This window comes from Triticum dicoccoides, chromosome 3B (assembly GCF_002162155.2).
Source record: "Triticum dicoccoides isolate Atlit2015 ecotype Zavitan chromosome 3B, WEW_v2.0, whole genome shotgun sequence".
In the NCBI taxonomy this organism is placed as follows: domain Eukaryota; kingdom Viridiplantae; phylum Streptophyta; class Magnoliopsida; order Poales; family Poaceae; genus Triticum; species Triticum dicoccoides.
Window position 1 is genome coordinate 345,519,581 of NC_041385.1, and position 25,188 is coordinate 345,544,768.

Consider the following 25,188-nt stretch of genomic DNA (forward strand, 5'->3'; position numbering starts at 1 on the left):
TCCTCTCTTGGTCCCTCTATCTTGCAGACGACCATCAACTCCTCCTTTCCAAGGATTCCCTACCAAGGAGAAACGGCGCACACATACGGCATGGAACCATTGGGATCTTCAAACCATTACTTTTAGGCCCTGTGTAAACCTTTCCCTTGTGTAAAATTTTGGAATGTAACATGGCCTCGATATTCGTGGCATCATCTATAATAACACGTCTTGACGTATTAATCAGGGTATAAAGGAAGCAGTTGATCACCACTTCTGTTTGGTACTATTCATTTTATATTATCATCTGTATTCCCTCCCTACTTCAGACTGCCACATGTGCTTTAGTCCGGCCTTAACACCGGGGGTTGTATTCGGCCTTGCACATTTTAAGTCTGAACACCTATAGGGAACTCTTCAGCATCCCGATATTGCATTATATGCATCGGACCTGAATCATGTCTTTGGTCCATAGTTGGGTTGCCTCGCTCCTGTGTTTACCACCTTACGTTTAGCTCGTTCGGCTAAGGTAGTAATGGGAGAACTACTGCGATTGTATTTCTGGTTCGTCCGGTCAAGTACCTCAGTAGAGAAAGCCGAAAACTGACTGGCATGATAAGCGACAGCTGGTCGGCGATCCGGTGACTTAGTATTATACTACAAATCGTTAGCGATTCACCCCGTGTTATACGAGGGGCTGGTCTTCGTCCAGCCGCGTGGAAAAGGCACCGCAGTATGGATAGTTGCACACTCACTAGGGCTAGTACTTAGCTCCACATTTAAAACTACTATGGCTAAGTGAAGGTAATAAAGCCACATAGTCCGATTGTCTGGTTCACCCGCAGACACCTCCTTTGTGGACCAAGATTCATCCATCACGATGCGCACATGCATGTGTCGGTTAGCACTAAATAGCCAATGCTCAAATAAATGAGATGCATGATATAGAAACATGTCATACATCATGAGAGGTTTTTTTATTATGCATAGCATAATGGAGACTCAAATTGTGTAATGCATCATGAGCAATATCTAGAGCATTGTTATTCATGGAATGCATATGGTGTACACTACCATGGGAATCATGCAAAGTATGAAATGCATCAAGATCTCCTAATATGTATGAGGAAACTATGGGGGTCTCCTCATGAGCATGAGTAGCAACATCACGTGGAGAGTATTGACAATATCCAAAACAATGCATATTTGGAACAATGTGATCATCGCATGGCATAGTAGATGAATTGCGCACATCATGTAAAGGAAGCATGGCAATATCATCACAAGAGAAGCACAAGCCAATGACCACCATCTCGTCATCTCTGCCATAAGTGCAAATGGGATTGATTTTAATGGGACATGCATAGTTACTATGTTGAGATTGTAATGATGCAATATGGGAGATCTCACTCATAGCATATGACAAGTTCAATGGATTGTCAAACATGAAGTGACCATTAGAATTTTCACATGATATCCTATGAAGCATAGCATCACAACTAGGCAGCTCAACATGCTCATCATCATATTCATCATAAAAAGGTAAGTCAAGGCATGAAGAAGTCTCACTAGCATGAAGCATGGGAATGGGTGGGTCAACATCATGGGAGCAATCGAAGTCAAGAGAGTCCACTAGTGGGAGAAGAGAAGCACCATCACCTATGTTACCTTTGGAGCGTGGCTCATGTATTGTAGGTGAGGTATTTAAGATCCACTCGTTGTCATCTTTGTCTTGATGGAACCATGTGGGGAGTGCATCATTGTCCACCATGGCCATTGGTTTTCCCATTGGATGGATGGACTCATCGAGGGTGGGCATGTCATCATGTAGGAGACCTAGCACCAAAGAAGAAAACACACTAGGAGTAGAGGTTAAGTCATTAGAAATCATAGTGGCCTCACGTGCCGTCTCAACTACCTCACTCACTAAGTGTTGTGGCTCACTCACTCCCTCAAGGATGCTCTCACTCATATGGTTGGTGGAGTCGCTGAAATGGCGCTCAACCTCACATAGGATGTGTGGCATGCTCTCGTGTGTGGGGCTAGTTGTGTTCACGCTCATCCTCTGATAGGAAATGCTCTCCTCACATGGCACTTGGGGCATCTCGACATATGTTGGTGTCGGAGAGGTGTAGGTGCAAATGTCTCCATGCGTGATCGCGTAGCTTGACTTGGAGTATGAGTCCAATATGGGCGCCGTCTTCATGTTGTTGAAGAGGTTCACGCTTGTCACCGTAGTCGAAGGGGATTGCCCTTGCTCAACCGTCTTTTCCCCGTCTTGGTGTGGGAGGAACATATGATGTGGCACCTCGTAGCTCGTCTCCATGACCGAAAGGAGTTTCCATGCTTGGCCATCTTCCTTGAGGGGCTTCTGAAGATGGAAGTGTCGCCCTCGCTCATAGGTAGTCGCCTTGGACTTGATGAAGTCATTGTAGGCGTACTCGTGGGAAGTAGGCAAAGATGACGTACGTCCAAAGGCGAAGATGCCTTGATAGCACTTGGCGAAGATGCCAAAGTGGTTGTTGTAGCCGTAGCACCGTCTTGGTGGTGGTCATCTCGCGGTCTTCTATTTTTCTCATGAAGCTTGGACCTGGCGTGAAGTAGGACTTGTGCATTTGTGCTTGTGGAGCATCTTCATGATGATGATGTCATTGTCGTGCTTGAGCTCGTAGGCGTTCGTTGTCGTCGTGCACATGTTGCTTGGAGGTGACTTGCCCTTCATGACAATGTGGATCACAATTGTGACGGTGGTCATCACGAAGATGTGGACGTGGACGAATTGCACTTGCATCTTTTTCGCGCTCCGAAGACTTGTGGCTTGAATGTCACCGCCTTGAAGATGACGAAGGGGAAGAAGACTTGATCAAGGCTCTAATATCCTCCATCCTTGCATCTTGCTCCTCTTTATGTGCGGAAAGCTTCTTGTCAACGTACTCCCTTTTCCTTACTTCGGAGTGACGAATGTCGATGGAGATGTTCTTGATGCGCTCTCGCAATCTTGATTGTGCGCCTTGCATTTGTCGTTGTAGATCGAAGATGGACGCTTTGTTGATGTAGTTGTTCACGACATCGTTGTTGTCGTAGACCGGAGAGGAAATGCCTTGCCTATCCATCACAAGACTCGAGAAAATATGAGTGGGAGAAAGAGAAGAACTATACCAAATGTACCTTGACTAGTGTTGAAGATGGATCAATGATCACTCAAATGTGTAACAAGGAATAGCACAATTGGTACCAATTCTTGCCGGTTCTCACACCTACACAAGTAAGGCTTTGGGTGGAGCTCAATGAGGATAGTGGCACAAAAATTTGATGCAAAATGTTAGCAAGAGTCAATAATGTTGAGAAAGATTCACAAATTCGCAAGCAAAACAATTAGACCAATAGCAATGAAAGGTACAAGGAAACACACACACGGATAGATAAATTGGGTCGTGCAACCAAGGAATGAGCACAAAATGGGGAATCCACGGAAAATGCTCGTGTTGCACAACTCAAGAGAGACGCTAGCACGATTGCTCTATAGGCGGATACGACACTTGTGCACAACCTATAGATGCAAAATGTAGCAACTTTTATCCCAAGTATGCTATGTATGTATGGTTCCCGGTGTTTCTCTCAAGATGATCCAAGATGATCAGATGTGACAATCTTATGTCAATGGTATGATGCTATGGCACTTGCTTACAAGCGCTTTGCCCTGTCTTTTTCTTTGCTTAAAAGCTTATTCTTTTTTTATGGCCACTTTGCGAAATGCACAAACCAATATAGCAATTGTGTATACGCGGGAACAAACTTGTGACACAAGATATCATAGCAATATATGCACCACGATGATATGGTATGTATGCTATGGGAAGTATAGATCACTAATGTGCACAAGTAACGTTGCCAGCAATACTCAAATGGCTAGTCTCAATAGGCAAGTAACGCCAAATGGGCTAGGGGTTAACAATGCAATGGCAAGAGGAATATACAATGGAGGGATACCACGATACCAAGATGATATGGAGGTTACCGTCCTTGGTGATGATGAGTGGCGGTGTTCTTGATGTAGAAACCAAGATGATGGAGACTCGTCCCTAAGTAGCCGAAACACCTTAGGAAACGGAAAAACCGCGAACTCAAAATCTCAAACGTCAAATGTCAAAATGGTGGTAGTGGAAAGTGGTGGTGGTTTGCACTTGGCAATGCGGAAGTGAGGTGATAGGCTATACACGTGTCGAAGTTGAAGTTGTCGTCCCTAAGTAGCCAAAACACCTTAGGAGACACAAGCCACAACTCAAACAAAATTGGGTTAAGTTGGGGTGGAAATTTATTGTGGGCACATCTATGCGGAAGTGGTGGTGGTGGTTGATGATGAAGCAATTATCCCTAAGTAGCCGTAACACCTTAGGAGACTCGAATCACTAGTCAAGGAACCACTAATGCTATGGCAAGCAAAATGGGTTAGGTTGCGGAAGTCGGTGGTGGTAATGCGCATGATATGGTGGAGGGCCTAGGCAAAGATGCCAATATTCACAAAATTTGATGGAGTCAAAGGATGTTGCAACCTATCTATATGGATGGGGGGTGTCAATAGCTACTCAACGAGCTAAAGAACGCGAAAATCGGACTCCGGATGTGAAAGTTATGGGCAAAACGGTGAAACACCGAAGGCTGAAATGACAGCGGGCAGACATCCGGGGGTTTGGCCGGATGTCCGGGACCTGATGTCCAGAACCTTGCACGGAAATGCACTCCAGGAGCCGGATGTCCGGGCTAATGGGCAGATGTCCGGGCTGGCCGGATGTCCGGTGGTCGGGCCGGATGTCCGGGCTCCAAATCCGAGGATGAACTCGAGGAACTCGATTTTGGGGCGGAAATTGATGATTTCGGGGGCAAAATTGGAGAGATTTCGTGGATGGAAAGTGGGGAAACTTGGAGAGATGCTAGATCCACTTGAAACCAAGAAAATCCATGGATCAAAATCAACAAAACATCATCAAACCAACAAATAACAAAAAAAATTGGGGGCTCTTTTTGGTGGGGATTTTCGGATTTAGGACGAAATCAACAAAATCAAGCTAGAATACACGGGGTAGGGGCTCCAAAAACGTGATCAACGTGGCTCATGATACGAAGATGATGTAGGGCGGAACCCTAGGGGCCGATCTTTCACGTTTTGAGAGGATCCCTACGAGGAACATGACGAACGTGCGAAAGGAAACAAGGGAAATGACGGGGGAACACAAGAGAAAATACTCAACCAACACGAATATGATCACACATGTGCTAGATCCAAGAAACACAAAGAGAAACACGGTCCAAATCCAACAACGGACAATACAAGTGGCGTTAGCTCATCTCCGAGAGGAGGTCTTGAATCCACGAGGGATCTTCCTGTAAAGGGGTCTTGAATCCATGGTGGATCTTCTCCGAAGAGGCCGCGGTCTCTCACGAGGAGAAGATCCATATGGATGAGCAAAGCTCTATCTCAAATGAGCTAATCCTTTTCTAACCCTAGCTAGGAGGAGGTGGGGGAGTATATATAGTCGTAGTACAAGTTGGGGATGAAGTGAAGAGGTACATGGGTCGCTGGCCCGTTACACTGCACGCAGGGGTGGCCGGATGTCCGGGCTGAGGGCCGGATGTCCGGCGGCTCACGAAGAGCCAGACGTCCGGGCTGGAGTTGCCCGATTCCTGTACTCTCTGGATAGGTGGGGCCGGATGTCCGGGCAAAGAGGCTGGATCTCCGAGGCTTCGGGAGGAGCCGGATGTCCGGGGCATGTGGCCGGATGTCCGGGCTGTCGGGGGGGCTTCCAGATGCATTTTGTGATGGAGGCCGGATATCCGGGGGTCGGGCCGGATGTCCGGGCTGGGACCGGATGTCCGGGCTAGGGCCGAATGTCCGGCCGCTGTAGCAGTTGGCTCTTCTTCCTTCTCCTTCCTTTGGTTCCGCGCACACTTGGCCTTGGTCCTTGGGCTCTCCATGATCTCCTCGGGTGTACCTTGTGTCCAATGGCACATAGTCGAGGTCTCATCATATGTATCCTTGGGGCTTGGAGAGTAGTCAGAGTGTACATGGGGATGAACATGGGATGCTCCGCATCAGAACGGGTCAACATCAGCAACACCGCCTCTCATCATCACCAAGGACGGTAACCTCGACGACACAATTTTATATTCCCCTTGCAAATTGCATTGTTAGCCCCTAACCCATTTTGTGTTACTTGCCTATCGAGACTAGCCATTTGAGTATTGCCGGGCCACGTTACTTGTGCACATTAGTGATCTACACCATCCATTGCATACATACCATATCATATTGGTATCATATCTTGTGTCACAAGTTTGTTCCCGCATATACACAATTGCTATCTTGGTTTGTGCATTGTGCAAAAGTGGCCATAAAAAAGAGAAGAAGAGAATAAGCTTTTAAGAAAAAGATAATAGCAACGAGCTTGTAAGCAATAGTCATAGCATCAAAATATATCATATAGTATCATATCCGATCATCTTGGATCATCTTGAGAGAAACACCGGGAACCATACATACATAGCATACATGGGATAGAAAGTTTATCCATTTTGCATCTTATAGGTTGTGCACAAGTGTCGTATCCGCCTATTGAGAAATCGTGCTAGCGTCTCTCTTGAGTTGTGCAACACGAGCGTTTTTCGTGGGTTCAACATTTTATGCTCATTCCTTGGTTGCACGACCCCATTTATCTATCCGTGTGTGTGTTTCCGTGTGCCACATATTGCTATTGGTCTACTTGTTTCGCTTGCGAATTTGTGAATCTCTTTCAACATTATTGACTCTTGCTAACATTTTGCATCAAATTTTTGTGCCACTATCCTCACCGAGCTCTAGCATAAGCTTTACTTGATAGGTGTGAGTGAACAAGTCCGGTACCAATTCCACTATTCTTTCATTCACATTGAGTGAAACGGGATACATCCTCAACTTTGGGAAAACGTAACTTGGTATTGTTTATCTCATTTCCTACTCACCTCTACTCATGTCTTGTGATGGATAGGCAAGGTATTTCACCTTCGGTCTACAACAACAACGACGTGTTCGATGCCACGAAAAACAACTCCGACGCCAAGATGCAAGCTCAAATGGAGGAGATCAAAGCCCTCATCAAGTCCTACAAGCGATCTTCCTCATCTTCGAGAAGACGCTCAAGAGCACATGCTTCTGAGCTACCATCTCCGGCAAATCACATCGGCATCGACACCATCATCATCAAGAACGTGAAGGTCAAGAGCTCAACACCAACAACCACTCAACGACTTCACCATCTCCCTTGGCATCTTCGCCAAGCGACTTCAAGGAATCTTGGCCTACGGACATACGACATCTTCGCCAACAAGAACCTCAAGGCTACACTCAAGAGAAGCTCCCCAAGCTCAAGTCCGCGACTTCCACGATCTACTATGACCTTGACATAGACCATGCGATTCCTTTTTATGGGACTCAAGAACCCGAGGAGTATCTCGAGTGGGAGCGTTTGATGGACGACTACCTCAAGCTACATCAAGTCCCTTCCGAAGATCAAGTGAAGTGTGCCACAAGAAACTTCCACGACTACGCCTCGACATGGTGGCTTCACACACCTTAGGGGTACTACGAGATGAGTTGGCCCAAGATGAAGAGAGCTTTGCAGCGAGAGTTCATGCCTCCAACCTACACGGAACAACTTCGACGCCAATTGGAGAACACCATCCAAGGATCCATGTCCATCGACGTGTACTTCAAGGAGATGAAGATTGCCTTGCGACGAGCCGGCATGGACGACCCCATTTCGATGAAGTTCAACTTCATGATGGGATTGAACACCGACATCTCCAAGACTATCTTCCTCGAGAACTACAAGTCCATCGACGACTACTAAATTGGTGCTCCCAAGATAAGGTACCCATTTTACATGGATATAATCATTCTTGGAGCTTGGGCCATTTGGATCACCAGAAACAATAAAATCTTTGAGAATATTGCACCTTCTTTCCAAGGGTGGAAGTTCATTTTTCTGGAGGAACTGAAGCTTCTCAAATATAGGATGAGGAAGAAGCATGAGAGGCAATTCTCAGTTTGGCTTGATGGCCTGTTGTAATTTTTCTTCTTAGGCTATTTAGCTGTTTAGCTTCTTTCTCTCCTTTTTCTTCCTTTCTTCTTTTATTTTGCTAGTCTTTTTAGGTCTTTAGCCTTTTTTTTGTTTCTTGGGCTTATCTCAAGCCTTTCAGACTAATTTCTTGTTCTACTTTATTTTAATAAAAATTGCAGTGGGGTTTTACCCTACTGTTTATAGTCAAAAAGGTGGAAGAAGAACTCATGAAGGCCAAGGCTTCTCCACCCCAAGCACACTTCATGGTGATCAAGCTCTATGACAAGCATGAGGCTAGTACCACCACGATGTCCAAGCTCGATGAGCTCCAAGACGATACTCACAAGTGTTACTTCACCGTCATCCCTCTTTGTGGCGTTGATGATGCCGAGTCTACTTCGACTCTTTTTCAAGACGGTGCGGCGACGAGTATGACTATGGAGACCTTCAAGGACCAAGCTTTGGAGGTGAGCGACAAGGTGGCGAGCAAGGATGATGCTTCCATCTTAGGAGGCGAGAGTGATGATGTGCCATCTCCGGCCTTCATCCACGGTGACTGCAACGAGATGATCGAGCATGGGATTTTCCCTTCGGTCATGGAGGAGAGTGAGGATGTGCCATCTTCGGCCTTCATCCACGGCGACAACGACAAGATGGTTGAGCATGGGATTCTCCCTTCGACCACGACGACGTATGATGAGTTGAGTGACTTTTGCCAGCATATTGAGAGTAAGAGTGACTTCACCACTAGCCCCATATATGACGAGTTGCCCCACTTCCCATGTGAGGAGAGCCACAACCCCCGCCACTTGAGTGAGATGAGTGACTCCACCATATGCGACTTTCAGTGCACCTATTTTGAGGGAGTGAGTGAACCACCACATAGAGAGAGTGTGATAGTTGATAGGTCTCGTGAGGCCATTTGCATTTCTAACAACTTGACCTCTACTTCTATTGTGTCCTCTCATTTGGTGCTATGTCCCATTTATGACGACGCGCCGATCCTTGACGACTTCATCCTCCCTTTGGACAAGACGATGGCCATGGTGGAATATGATCCACCCCCCACATGGTTCCATCAAGATGAAGATGACCACCATTTGGTATTTCCCACCTCACCTACACCACTTGAGTGGAATGAACAAGGTAACATAGGTGAAGGTGATGCTCTAGTCCCACTAGTGGACATTCTTGACATTGATTGCTTTCATGATGTTGATCCACCTAGTACCATGCTTCATGCTAGTATGACTTCCCCATGTGATGATTTGCCCATTTATGATGAGTATGATGATTCTCATGTGGAGTCTATTAGTTGTGATGCCATGTTACATAGGTTTCTTGTGACAATTCTTTAGGTCACATCATGTTTGATAATCCGCTTGACTTGTCATATGCTATGCATGAGATCAACCATATGTCTTATTTGCAATCTCTTCATAGTGAGTATGCATTTTCCATTAAAATAAACCCAATTTGCACATATGGCATAGATGACAAGCCCATGGTTATTGGCATTTGTTTTTCTTGTGATGATATTGATATGCTCCATTTGCATCATTTATCTCATATGCCATGCCATGACCACCTAGCTTCGGATATGCATTGTTTTGGATGTTGTCCATTTTCTCCATATGATGTTTCCAATGTTGTTCATGAGGAGACCCCCATAGTTTCCTCATACATGTTAGGAGATTTTGATCCATCCCTTCCATTGCATGATCCCCATAATTGTCTGCACCATATGCTCCCCATGAACAAACATGCTATTGTTGTGCCATATACTTGCATTCTCAATTTGTGTCCCCTTCGTGTCATACATAATAACTATTCTTTCATGGTGGATGAAATGTTCTTATACCATGCATCAAATTTCTTTGAGTGATGCTTATCTTGTGCTAACTCACATGTTCTTATACCATGCATCAGTTGCCACAATTTGGCAAGTGAAGAACTATGCTCCAAGCTTCAATTGGTCAAGATGAAGTAGCCGCACCCATACAAAGTCCAATGGCTAAGTGACTCCGGTACTATACGAGTTGGGCAAACGGTCCAAGTCTCCTTCAAAATTGTTGCATATGAGGACACGTTGGAGTGTGATGTCGTCCCAATGTCCGTTTGCCACCTCCTTCTTGGTCGACCATGGCAATTCGACTGAGGTGTCATTCACAATGGGCGTACCAATCACTATAGCTTCAAGATGAAAGGGAAGGAATATGTGCTAAGACCTATGTCTCCTAGTCAAGTGATAGCCGACATGCAAGCAACCCATCGTGGAGAGAAGAGTAAGAAAGTGATCCACCAAAAAGTGAGTGAGAGCCACAAGCCAAACTTGAGCGCCTCTTCGCCTAGAGAGAAAAACCTAGTCCTATTTTCCACCAAAAGTGAGATGAGAGAAGTGTGTGAGAACCCATCAAGTGTTATGCACTTTGTCCTTGTGTGCAAGGATGGGGACCCAAAAACTAACACCTCTCATGATTTACCTTTAGTGTTTCAATCTCTTTTGCAGTAATTCCAAGATGTTTTCCCCGATGAGCTATATCCGGGTCTACCTCCTCTACGAGGCATTGAGCATCGAATCGACCTCATCCCCGGAGCGCCCCTACCAAACAAAGCTCCATACCGCGTCAACCCCGAAGAAACTAAGGAGATCCAACGACAAGTACAACAACTAATCAACAACGGTCATGTACGTGAAAGCTTAAGCCCTTGTACCATTCCCGTTATACTTGTGCCCAAGCAAGATGGTAGTTTTCGCATGTGCTCCGATTGTAGACCCATCATGATGATGGCATGACTACCTTGGATACGACCAAAAATTATTGCATACATGCATATTTGTCAGGTCATTTCTAGTGCAAACTATTCAATAATCTATTTATGTTATCCAGAACAAAAATACTTCACACACTTTTGTGTTTTGTCTAATTGCAGGTGTATGGGACATTTGTACAATCCACATATGAAGATAAGGGAAAAGGAGAAGCTTAGTTTCTGTTCAAAAAGTCCTCTCACGTCACTTTTGAGCTAAGAGAAGATAGAGTCCAAGTCTCTCACGTTCTGGATTCAGATTTGGACTGCACAGACATACCTGACTCAAAATGCAAACAACTTTTTCATACGGACTCCGAATTGGGTGACTCTTTTTTTGTTGAAAACTAGATTTCGTGCACTTTCCAACCCAATTGGATTCACATTCAAATTCATCCGGAGCGTTGAGTTATGGATGAAACAATCTGATGCTGTAGCAGAATCCGAGTCAAACTACAAGTCCAAAGGTGTTACATCACCTCCACTTGGGCCCATTGGTCTTGTACGACCTAGGGTTAGTTTTAGGATGCCATGGGATGTCCTCCCACCTCCTTGACCGCCATCCCTTGCTCCTATATAAGTAGATCCATCTAGTACCATTTCCCTGGGGATTTTGTTTAGTTAAAAGTTAGCCATTGCAACTTCATGTACTTCGTTTGTGTCCAACGACCAGACCAAGACCGCTTACGGATCCCCGCCATTATTAATACTTCATCCATATTCGCAATACTCAGATTGCTTTATCATATTCTTGCATGTTCTTCGATTGCTTGCAGGAATAGACCTTCGTAGTCAGGCTAATCATGCTTTCAGCATCATCAGTAACATCGGGAGATTGGTTTAGTGATTGCTAAGGCGCAACGTCGTGCACGCTTGTAGTCGGATCGTCAATGTCGTCTCCACCAAATCGAGAGTTATCATCTCATCGAAAGATCGGACACCCTCGCCTCTATCACATCAATGCTATTACCGTTCGTTATAGGTATCCCATTCCTCGCTTAGATGATATGCTTGATGAACTTAGCGGTGCCACCATTTTCTCAAAAATTGATCTCAAAAGTGGCTATTATCAAATCCGCATACAAGAAGGTGATGAATGGAAAATCGCTTTCACAACTAAATTTGGCTTGTACGAGTGGTTGGTTATGCCTATGGGTTTATCGGAAGCTCCCGAAACTTTCATGCGTCTTATGAATTGTGTGCTTCGACCTTATATAGGAGTGTTTATTGTGGGTTACTTTGATGATATTCTTGTATTTAACAAATCCATGACAGAGCATCTAAAGCATGTTAGGGCTGTTTTGTAAACGCTTTGCAAGGAACGTCTTTATGCCAACATGAAAAAATGCACGTGGTGTTGACAAACTTTTTATTCTTGGGTTTCGTTGTATCTTCCAAGGGTGTCCATGTTGATGAATCTAAAATTGAAGCAATTAAAACTTGGCCCCAACCAACCAATTTGCAACAAGTGCGTAGCTTTCTTGGTTTCGCTGGTTTTTATCATCGCTTTGTGAAAGATTTTAGCACTATTGCCGCTCCTTTGCATTCCTTGAGTAAGAAGAATGCTCCTTTTGTTTGGGGATCTTTACAATCCACCGCTTTTGATGAGCTCAACTCTTTGCTTACTCGTGCTCCGATTCTTGCTTTGCCCAACTTTGACAAAACTTTTGAGGTTCATTGTGACGCAAGTGGTACCGGAATTGGCGGAGTTTTGATGCAAGAAAAAATGAGCCATTGCATATTTTAGTGAAAAACCCTCCGATGCTCAACTTAACTATCCCATCTATTGATGAGGACACGACTACCTTGGATACGAACAAAAATATTGCATACATGCATATTTGTCAGGTGATTTCTAGTGCAAACTGTTCAATAACCTATTTATATTATCCAGAACAAAAATACTTCACACACTTTTATGTTTTGTCTAATTGTAGGTGTATGGGACATTTGTACAATCCACATATGAAGATAAGGGAAAAGGAGAAGTTTATGTTCTATTCAAAAAGTCCTCTCACGTCACTTTTGGGCCAAGAGAAGATAGAGTCCAATTCTCTCACGTTCTGGATTCAGATTCGGACTGCACAGACATACCTGACTCAAAATGCCAACAAGTTTTTCATACGGACTCCAAATTAGGTGATTCTTTTTTTGTTGGAAAGTAGATTTCGTGCTCTTTCCAGCCCAATTGGATTCACCTTCAAATTCATCCGGAGCGTTGAGACATCAACGAAACAATCAGACGCTGCAGCAGATTCCGAGTCAAACAACAAGTCCAAAGGTGTTGCATCACCTCCACTTGGGCCCATGAGCCTTGTACGACCTAGGGTTGGTTTTAGGCTGCCTTGGGACGTTCTCCCACCTCCTTGGCCGTCACCTCTTGCTCCTATATAAGTATATCCATCTAGTACCTTTTGCTTGGGATTTGTTTAGTTAAAAGTTAGCCATTGCAACTTCGTGTACTTCGTTTGTGTCCAACGACCAGACCTAGACCGCTTACGGATCCCCACCTTTATCAATACTTCATATATACTCGCAATATCAGATTGATTTTATTATATTCTTGCTTGTTCTTCGATTGCTTGCAGGAATAGACCTTCGTAGTCAGGTTGATTGTGGTCCGGCGTGGTCAATAACCTCTCGAAGTTGGTTTAGCGATTGCTAAGGCGCAACGTCGTGCACGTTTGTAGTCGGATCATCAAAGTCATCTTCACCAAATCGATAGTTATCATCTCATCGAAAGATCGGGACACCTCCGCCTCTATCATCTATGACAAAGAATTGTACGCTTTAGTGTGTGTGCTACATGTTTAGGAACATTACCTTAGACCTCATGAGTTTGTCATCCATGCCGATCATGAAGCGCTGAAGTACTTAAAAGACCAAACTAAGTTGAACAAGCGTCATGCCAAATGGAGTGAATTTATTGAATCTTTCCCCTATGTGATCAAGTACATTAAAGGTAAGGAAAACGTAGTTGCGGATGCACTTTCACGCATATGCACGCTTCTCACTAGACTTGAGTTGAATGTTTTTGGTTTTGAGCACATCAAAGACTTGTATGCTAATGATCCATCTTTTGCTACTCCTTATGCTTAATGTTTGACGCATACTTCTTGGGAACGATATTACATCAAAGATGATTATCTTATGAGATCTAACAAACTTTGCATTCCCGAGTCTTCTCTTCATTTGCTCCTTTTGCAAGAGGCTCATGGAGGCGGACTCATGGGAAACTTTGGACGTGACAAGACATTCGCCACGCTCTCCAAGAACTACTTTTCGCCCAAGATGTTTCGCGACGTCTCATGTTTCACCAACCGATGCTCTACATGTCGCAAAGCTAAGTCCAAAGCTCATTCCCATGGTCTTTACATGCCTCTTCCTATTCCTTATCAACCTTGGGAAGACATTAGCATGGATTTTGTACTTGGTTTGCCTCGAACTCAAAATGGAAAGGATTCCGTCTTTGTTGTTGTGGACCGATTTTCTAAGATGGCACATTTCATTCCTTGCAACAAGATAGATGATGCTTCACATGTCGCCAATCTCTTTTGTAGGGAAATCTTGTGACTCCATGGAGTACCAAAGACAATCGTCTCCGACCGCGACGTCAAGTTCTTGAGTTACTTTCGGAAGACGCTATGCGCCAAGCTCGGAATCAAGCTCTTGTTTTCATCCGCATTCCATCCTCAAACTGACGGCCAAAAGGAGGTGATGAACCATACACTCTTCACTCTACTTCACGTGATAGAGGCAAAGGTGTCCCGTCTTTCGATGAGATGGTGGCTATCATTTTGGTGGAAGTCGACATTGACGATCCGACTACGAACGTGCGAGGACATCGCGCCTTAGCAATCGCTAAACCAACTCCGAGAGGTTATTGACCACGCCGGAGAACAATCAACCTGACCACGAAGGTCTATTTCTTGCAAGCAAACGAAGAACAAGCAAGAAACTATGATTGCAATCTGGATATTGCGAATAATAGAGGAAACCATTATTAATGAAGGTTGGGTTCTGTGACGCCTTTGTCTGGTCGTTGAACCCAAACGAAGTACGCGAAGTTGCATCTATGTAGAACTTTTAATCTAAACAAAACCCAAAGTCTAAACGATGCCCTAAGGGCTGTATTTATGGAGGAAGAGGGGGGAATTTCATACCCCTTAGTGGAGGGGTCCGAAACCAACCCTATCTCTTGTTTCCCCACACACACGGACTCTAAAAATAGCCTATACTTATGTATTTTGAAATTACATGGGCCTGGCCCAATAAAAAGGGGACGCAGCACCTAGAATAGCCTCTGGACGAAATTTATAAAGTGGCATCTTGTATATTTCGTCCAAGGCTTCATGCACTCATTATGGTGGCTTCAAAGTCCTGAAATCATCACTTGTAACTCTGGTCTTGTTCCTCTTGCACATGACATCATCTCCGTGCTTGGTCTTGCTCCAATGTTCATCCTTCTCCAAGCTAGGCACTTCATTTGTAAGCAAAACAAATGTAGCCAATTTAGGCAGCATCATATTCTCATGAGCATTAGAATCATTACCAAGAAACAAAAGTACCTGGTAATTTAATTGGCGTGCGCGAGCTCTAGTAATTGGTCCAGTATGTATAGCAACAGGGGCTGTGGGTGTAACAATGGTATTGATGTCCTCATCACATGACAATAGCTCGAGCAAAGGCTATCGAAGATAAGGTGAACTCGCTCATCTCCGAACTCCCTCTTTCAACTCACGAGACATGGCTACTACCTCATACGAAAAATCTATATGTGATCAGGTGCTTGGAGGAGAGCCATGGAACAACTACATGGAAGGACCAAGACGGCGAGGACACCAAGCGTGAAGATCAAGAAGAAGAGCTACTTTGGAAGCTACAGTCCCCGGACGACCGGCCTGGCCCAAACGTCCGACCCCTGGAGGATGCTACAGCCAACGAAAGAGAAGCCAGCCAGAGCTACAGGCCCTAGACGACCGGCCCAGCTCGGACGACCGGCCACTCCCAGGCTCCGGACGACCGAGCCCTTCCGGACGTCCGTGCACCTGACAACAGAACCAAAATCACGGAAATCTGAGGAAGTCCGGACGTCCGTGCCATCGACCACAGAACGAAATCTACGGACATCCGAGGAACCCTGGACGTCCGAGACCCCGCGAGCCTCCGGACGACCGGCGCCCCACGGACGTGCGGACCCTAGCTGCGTCCAGCTGCGGGCTGAGGCCCATGTACCCCTTCACTTCGCCCCTCATTTGCACTATGACTATAAATAGACCACTCCCACCTCCTAGATAGGGTTAGCATTGGTTTAGCTCATTTGAGATAGAGAATTGCTCATCCGTACCAGATCTACTCCTCGTGAGGGACTGCACCTCTTCGGAGAAGATCCACCTGGATTCAAGACCTCCATCCGGAGAAGACAATCAAGACCTACTCACGGAGAAGAACGGTTACTCTTGTATCGTCCCTTGGTGACTTTGGATCTCATGTTACTTTGTGCCTCGATGATCTAGCACTTGTGTGATCATATTCGTGTCGGTTGAGTGTTTCTCTTGTGTTCCCCCGTGATTTCCCTCGTGTTCTTCCGCGCATTCTTTGTGTTCCTCGTAGGGATCCTCTCCAAACATGAAAGATCGGCCTCATAGGGTTCCGCCCTACATCACAAAATCTTTCGTTTGCACAACTATGAGGAAGAGAAGAAGATCGCTATGGCATCACTTGAGTTCATAGAGTCCAAAGTGTCCTCATATGCGCCAATCTTGAAGGAGACTTGGACCTTATGCTCAATGCATATAGTGCCAGAATTGCTTAGCCATTGGACTTTGTAGGGGTGCGGGTGCTTCATCTTGACAAATTGTAGCTTGAGCATAGTTCTTCACTTGCCAAGTTGTGACAACTACCTCCATCGATGATGACCTTGACGGACCATCCATTGATGCTGGCCTTTGTGTGGAAGATGTGGCATCTTTGGTCTTCGTCTTGTTGATGTTGAAGAGTCAAGACTTTGGAGACAACGAGAGCGGGGCTCGAATCCTCATCAGAAAAGACTTGATCATCTTCATCTTTGTTCACGCGCCGGTGCATGGCCACTTGCTCAAGGGCTTCTATTTCCTCTTCACTCATGGAGTCATAGGTTCCATCATCGTTGAGGATCATGGTGTGCTTGTTGGTGCATTGGAAAGACTTGTGGCCTTGGCCGCCGCAAGTGAAACACTCGAAGGAGCTTGTCTTGATGGTCTCATCGGTTGGAGTAGATGATGAAGCGCACGGCTTGCAGTTACTTGTAGTAGGAGGAAGACGACTTGAGCTTGTCGAAGTTTTCTTGTAACTTGACGTGTCGTCGTTGCTTGTAGATGGCTTGGTTGAGGTAGAAGTTGGGGGAGTCGCTGAAGCTTGGGTGTTGGAGAAACAGTAGGTCTTGGATGAGTACTTGTGATGAGGACATCAATACCATTGTTACACCCACAGCCCCTGTTGCTTTACATACTGGACCAATTACTAGAGCTCGCACATCCAATTAAATTACAAGGTACTTTCGTTTCTTGGTAATGATTCTAATGTTCATGAGAATATGATGCTGCCTAAATTGGATACATTTGTTTTGCTTCCAAATGAAGGGCCTAGCTTCGAGAAGGATGAACATTGGAGCAACAAAAAGCATGGAGATGATGGCATGCGCAAGGGGAACAAGAACGGAGTTACAAGTGATGATTTCAGGACGTTGAAGCCACCATAATGAGTGCATGAAGCCTTGGACGAAATATAAAAGATGCTACTTCATAACTTTCGTCCAGAGGCTATTCTAGGTGCTACGTCACCTCATTATTGGGCCAGGCCCATGTATTTTCGAAATACTTGAGTATAGGTTGTTTTTAGAGTCCGTATGTGTGGGGAAACAAGAGATAGGGTTGTTTTCGGACCCCTTCCCCAAGGGCCACGAAATTCCCCCCTCTTCCTCCATATATACAAGCCTTAGGGCGTCGTTTAGACTTTGGGTTTTGTTTAGATTAAAGTTCACCATAGCTGCAACTTCGCGTACTTTGTTTGTGTTCAACGACCGGACTAAGATGTCACAGAACCCCATCTTGATCAATAAAGCTTTCATCTTATATTCGCAGTATCCAGATTGCAATCTCAGCTTCTTGCTTGTTCTTCTTTTGCTCGCAGGAAACAGATCCTCGTGGTCAGGTTGATCGTGCTCCAGCATGGTCAATAACCCCTCAGAAGTTGGTTTAGCGATTGCTACGGCGCGACGTCACGCACGTTCGTAATCGGATCGTCAAGGTCGAATCCCACAGAAAACGAGAGCCACCATCTCATCGAAAGACGGGACACCTTTGCCTCTATCAAGTGGTATCAGATTTCCAGGTTGCTCGGTGAGATTTTACAGTTTTTCGTAGTTTAGATCGAGTCTATTCTTCATACCTATAGTCCACGAAAAAACCACAGAAAAAATTAGGGTTAGTTCATCATATCCGAACCAGTCTGAGCCATTGCATAATCTTTTCTGTATTTGCGTTGTTGAATTTGTGGTTGCTTCTTCATGTCAAGTTGCTGGTCTTAGGTCTAGTTCTTAGAGTTTCGAGTTCTATTCACAAGTCGTCACACCGCCGCCGCACCATCATCATTGCCCTGCCATATACCACCACCGCTTATCCACTACTTCTCTGAGTCCATATACACCACCAATTAGAGTCCATATACCACCATCAATCCGAGTCCATATACCACCACCGATCCGAGTCCATATACCACCACCAATCCGAGTTCATATACCAACACCAATCCGAGTCCACATATAGCACCATCATATACCATCACTAGTGCGAGTTCCACCAGATTCATCTCCGCCACCAGTCCTAGTCCGAGTCCAGTATTTGTTCCTTTATCTTTGAGTTCCAGAGCACGTGATACTACGAATCGTGAACAATTCGGATTCCCCAACTTTCGTGCTACCCATACATGAAAAATAGTTCCAGTTTCAAAAAAAAATTGTAGTTCAAAAAAAAATAGTTCCTGTCTGGAAAATTCTGGCTAGGCAGTTTTTAGGCCATTTGTAGACTTTTTCGAAAAAAATTCTTCCAGAGCAAAAAAAAGAGAAAAATGTGCAAAAAAAGTGAAAAAAGAGGAAAAAAATTCAGAGTGTGCTCCTCCCTTGATTACGTGCTGCGCCGTGATTTTGTTAATGTTCTAGGCTCGCGTCTCTAGCACGGTCTAAGCCTAGGACCAACACAGTATCATCATTGAGCGTTTATTCGACATTGCATCTCTGAATTGATTATTGCTGACCCTTTTTGCTACCATATTATAAGCCTTCCTAGCTCCACATACATCTACGTCGTGCATTTGACTCTCCCTGGTAATCGCTCTATCCAAGCTTTGAGAGTTTTGACTACAACAGTTGCCGATCACCACCTGCTGCTGGGTAAGAATTGGTAAGAATTTGAGATCCGCTTGACGGATTTGTGACACCCCACCACCACCATATTCCAGTAGTCTGTAGGATCATATTCTTGTCTGTTTCTATTGCTGCTAACTATGGCAGGAACAGAAGCCGACGAGATTGACTGGGAGAACATGACGAACAAGGAGCTTCATGATAAGTTTCATCAAATGTTGGGTCAACAGGTGGAAGACGGGATGGACAGCTTTAGAAAGGCATTGGAGAGGATGGATGACATTGAGAAGACAATTGACACCAAGTTGGACGCCAAGTTCGATGAATTACTCAAACGTCTCCCACAACCGGTTCTACATTGTGAGACAGTAGGGCGAGCACAGCGTGTTCCTATTGAGCCAGGACAAAATTTTGGTGCCGCTGCTACAGCTGTTGGTGCTTCTGTAGGTCCTCCTGCTACTGCAGAGGTGGAGGACTATTACGAGGATGAGGTTGATCAAAATCAGAACTAAGTGCAGCCACTAGCACCACCACCAGCAGGTCGACCTCAGGTATATATTCGCAACGGTATGCCTGCACCACCACCACAGGTACGAGATCATGACCATGTTCCTAAACTGGAATTGAATATTCCATGATTTGAGGGTAGATACATTCCTGATGTATATCTTACTTGGGAGTTAGAAACTGAACAATGTTTTATATGTTTACAATATCCTGAGGAGAGACGGGTTGCTGGTGCTGTTTGTGTTTTCACTAGTTTTGCATGTGTATGGTGGTGTGAACATTGTAGATTATATCCTATTCTAGCTACTTGGGCTGCTTTGAAAACTGCTACGTGTACTCGTTGGGTTCCACCATATTATCAACGTGAATTACTTCAAAAATTGCAGCGTTTGAGACAAGGGAAAAATTCTGTAGAAGAATATTATCAGGAATTACAAACTGGCATGATTAGATGTGGTATTGTTGAGGAGAACGAAGCTATGCTTACACGTTTTATGGTTGGTTTAAATAGAGAGATTCAGACCATTCTAGAGTATAAAGAGTATACTAATATCACTCGTTTATTCCATCTTGCTTGTAAAGTTAAACGTGAAGTGCAGGATCGACAAGCATTGGCGTGAACTAACTTTTCTGCGGGTCGACCTTCATCATGGACACCGCGTGCATCTTCTACTTCCACTGCACCAGCACCCCATCAGGTGTCACCTCCAGCCGTGATACAAGAAAGCAGACATAACCACCACTATCTGGCAAGAACTCACCTGTCAGGCCTGCACAGAGCTCTTCTTCTTCCACGGCATCAACAGGGCACACAAGTGATATTATTTGTCGTCATTGTAAGGGAAGAGGACATTATGCGCGAGAATGCAAATCTCAGCGTGTGATGATTGCTATTGAGGATGGTGGGTATGAGTCTGCTAATGATTATGATGAGGAGACTTTGGCCCTTATTACAAGTGAAGAACATGGTGGAGATGATTCTGATCATGAGACACAATACATGGCCCCTGAAGATGCTGACAGGTATGAATATTTAGTTTCTCAACGTGTTTTGAGTGTGCAGGTTACACAAGCTGAGCAAAATCAGAGGCATAATTTGTTCCATACAAAGGGAGTTGTGAAGGAACGTTCTGTGCGCGTCATCATAGATGGAGGGAGCTGCAACAACTTGGCTAGCATGGAGATGGTGGAGAATCTATCTCTCACCACAAGACCACATCCACATCCTTATTACATCCAATGGTTCAACAACAGCGGCAAGGTTAAGGTAACACATACTGTTCATGTGCATTTTAGTATCTCTACATATGCTGATTATGTTGATTGTGATGTGGTACCTATGCAAGCATGTTCCTTATTACTTGGTCGACCATGGCAATTTGATAAAAAATCTGTACACCATGGTAGAAACAATCAATATACTCTTGTTCATAAGGATAAAAATATTACTTTTCTTCCTATGACTCCTGATTCCATTCCGAAAGATGATATTAATAGAGCTAGTAAAGCAAAACAGGTCAAGAATAAGAGTGAAAATCAGATTGTGGCAAAAGAATTTGAGCAACAAATGAAGCCTAATAATAAACCATCTAGTGTTGCTTCTGAAATTAAATTGAAAAGTGCATATTTAGTTGCCACCAAATCTGATATTGATGAGCTAGATTTTAGCAAATCTGTTTGCTATGCTTTTGTGTGCAAAGAGGTACTATTTTCATTCGAGGACGTGCCTTCCTCTTAGCCTCCTGCTGTCACTAACATTTTGCGGGAGCTCGCTGACGTCTTTCCACAAGATGTGCCACCGGGATTACCGCTTATTCGAGGGATTGAGCATCAGATGGACTTAATTCCCGGTGATTTACTGCCAAACCGTGCACCATACCGTACCAATCCAGAGGAGACGAAGGAGATTATGCGTCAAGTACAGGAGCTTCTTGACAAAGGTTATATACGCGAATCCCATAGTCCTTGTGTTGTTCCTATTATTCTAGTGCCAAAAAAGGATGGTATATCACGTATCTTTGTTGATTATAGAGGCATTAATAATATTACTATTCGTTATCATCATCCTATTCCTAGGCTAGATGATATGCTTGATGAATTGAGTGGCTCTACAATATTCTCCAAAGTTGAGTTGCGTATTTGATACCATCGAATTCGTATGAAATTGGGGGATGAATGGAAGACAACATTTAAAACTAAGTTTGGATTATATGAGTGGTTAGCCATGCCTGTTGGGTTAACTAATGCACCTAGTACTTTAATGAGACTAATGAACGAAGTTTTACGTGCTTTCATTGGACGATTTGTGGAAGTTTACTTTGATGACATATTCATTTATAGCAAATCTTTGGAGGAACATTTGGAACATTTACGTGTTGTTATATTGCTCTACGTGATGCACGTTTGTTTGGTAACCTTGGGAAGTGCACCTTTTGCATCGACCGAGTGTCTTTTCTTGGCTATGTTGTTACTCCATAGGGAATTGAAGTTGATAAATCCAAGATTGAAGCTATTGAGAGTTGGCCGCAACCCAAAACGGTCACACAAGTGAGGAGTTTTCTTGGCCTCGCTGGAATCTATAGGAGTTTTGTGAGATATTTTAGCACCATTACTGCACCTCTCAATGATCTTGCAAAGAAGGATGTGCCTTTTGTTTGGGGTACGGCACAGGAAGAAGCCTTCACATTGGTTAAAGATAAGTTGACACATGCTCCTTTACTCCAACTTCCTGATTTTAATAAGACATTTGAGCTTGAATGTGATGCTAGTGGAATTGGATTAGGAGGTGTGTTATTACAAGATGGAAAACCTGTTGCATACTTTTCTGAAAAATTGAGTGGGCCTAGTCTGAATTATTCTACTTATGATAAATAATTATATGCTCTTGTTCGGACTTTAGAAACATGGCATCATTATTTATGGCCCAAAGAATTTGTTATACATTCTGATCATGAATCTTTGAAACATATTAATACCATTGTTAGACCCACAGCCCCTACTGCTATACATACTGAACCAATTACTAGAGGTCGCGCACGCCAACTAAATTACCAGGTACTTTTGTTTCTTGGTAATAATTCTAATGTTCATGAGAATATGATGCTGCCTAAATTGGATACATTTGTTTTGCTTACAAATGAAGGGCCTAGCTTGGAGAAGGATGAACATTGGAGCAAGAACAAGCATGGAGATGATGGCATGCGCAAGGGGAACAAGAACGGAGTTACAAGTGATGATTTCAGGGCTTTGAAGCCACCATAACGAGTGCATGAAGCCTTGGAAGAAATATACAAGATGCCACTTCATAAATTTCATCCAGAGGCTATTCTAGGTGTTGCGTCACCTTTTTATTGGGCCACGCCCATGTAATTTCGAAATACATAAGTATAGGTTATTTTCAGTGTCCGTATGTGTGGGGAAACAAGATATAGGGTTGGTTTCGGACCCCTCCACCAAGGGCCACGAAATTCCCCCTCTTCCTCCATATATACAGCCCTTAGGGCACCATTTAGACTTTGGGTTTTGTTTAGATTAAAGTTCACTATACCTGTAACTTCGCGTACTTCGTTTGTGTTCAACGACCAGACCAAGATGTAACGCCCCGAGACTGACGCTCCAGAAGACTTCCAACTACTCCGAGTTTCGTCGTGTGATTTGTTTTGTTTGTTGCATTCATCATGGCATCATCCGCATTGCATCGGCACTCATTGTCGTCATTGTTTTTAAAACTCGTAACCGTTCGTAGTTGCCGCCTCTCTCCTTGTCTCCGTAGCATGTCGTCAAACCGTTTGTCTTCTTTGACCATTCTCAGTCCAACCACACACTTGACCTCATCCGCCTAACCCCTCTCTGCACATCCCGCAAACCCCTTGCGCGCGCGTCCAAAACTTACCCGAACCCGACCCGCTCAGTCTTCACCGTTGGGTCCGGATCATCTTCAAACATCCCTAAAATATCTTCGGTTTCTTCCTTGACTTCCCTAACCTATTTATTCTTGGCCATTCGATTTTGATCGGAGGGACCGAATTAACCCCTACCCAAATCCTCTTACTGTATAAATAAACGCCTAACCCTAGATCCTAGGGGCATGTCCCATCCATTCCCCTCCTTGCGCCGCCACTAGCTCCACCTGGTCTCCCCATTCCTCGGGATCCCCGATCCAATCCATCCACCCCACCCAGCCGAACCAACCACCTCCTCGTTTTGCATCCCCGACCAACCAAGCAGCCCAGCCCCTCGCGCGCCTCCTTCCTCGAGCAGGAGTTCGACCTGCTGCGGGCGACCACCACCGGCGACAAGACCAAGACTGCTACCCCGTTCCCCTTCCCCTTCTTTTCCCTCTCTGTTTTCCTCTCCCTCTGCTCATCCCTTTGCTCGTTTCCTTTCGACAGGGGTCCTCCATGGACGAATGCCAAGGCTGCCAAGAGGATCCGGACGCCACCGGCTTGCCTCTGCTCCGCCTCCCCTCGCCAAACCTGCTCCATTCCCGGCGCCCTCCGCCTCGTTTGCCGCGGGAGCTCCAAGCAGACGCCTTCCAGGGGGGCTTGCGCCTGAGCCTCCCCGCTCTCCTCATCAACCCAGGGAGAGGAGCTCCTCCCGAAGCCCCTTTTCGCCATCGCCGTTCGGCGCCGTTGGTGAGTCGTTCCCCAGGCCGTGCCCCTACTCCCTTCCCTGTTCCCTTCGTTGAAGCCCCCTCTCTTCCATCGCCTCACATCTCTCTCTGTTCTCTCTTTCTCTGTCGACAGGAGCACCCCGCGCCATGGCCTCGCTGAGCTCTGCCTACGCCGGTGCCTCAAGCCACCACCCTTCGCTCCAGATCCGGCCCCGCAGTCGGACCCCGTCGCCCCAGTCCCGTTCCGGCCCGTTCCCGCCGAGGCCGCCTCGCCGGAGCCCCTACATCGCACTGCGGCTCCCCTGCTTTATCTGCTGTTGCTGCCTCTGTTCTTCAGATACGAGCAGCAGCAGCTCGCCCGCCCCTTCTCCCATTGACCGATCCGGCTGCTCACGTGGGCTGCAACCGTGGGTCGGCCTCCTCCGTGCCAAGACCCAGCGCGCCCCTTCGCGGCCTGCCCAGCCTCCTCCCCTCATCGACCGGGCCTTGGCCCATGGTGAGACCCCCAGCGCCTCTGCCCCTGTTGGCCCAGCCAGATTCGGTCCGTTGTCTGTTTTTTTCCCTGTCCAGCGATTTTAGTATTTCTCCAGAGAGTGCAGCTTTGCAGAAAAACCCTCATGCTTCATACATGTAATAACTAATTAACCGTGCATCGGAATTAAACAAACTTTATATGTAACATGCTTAGAATTTTATCTAGTTTCACAATATCCCGTTTTCATCCATGTTAAAATGTTTATATTGCTGTTTGCATTAATTTGCTCAAATGCCATGCTAAAATGCTT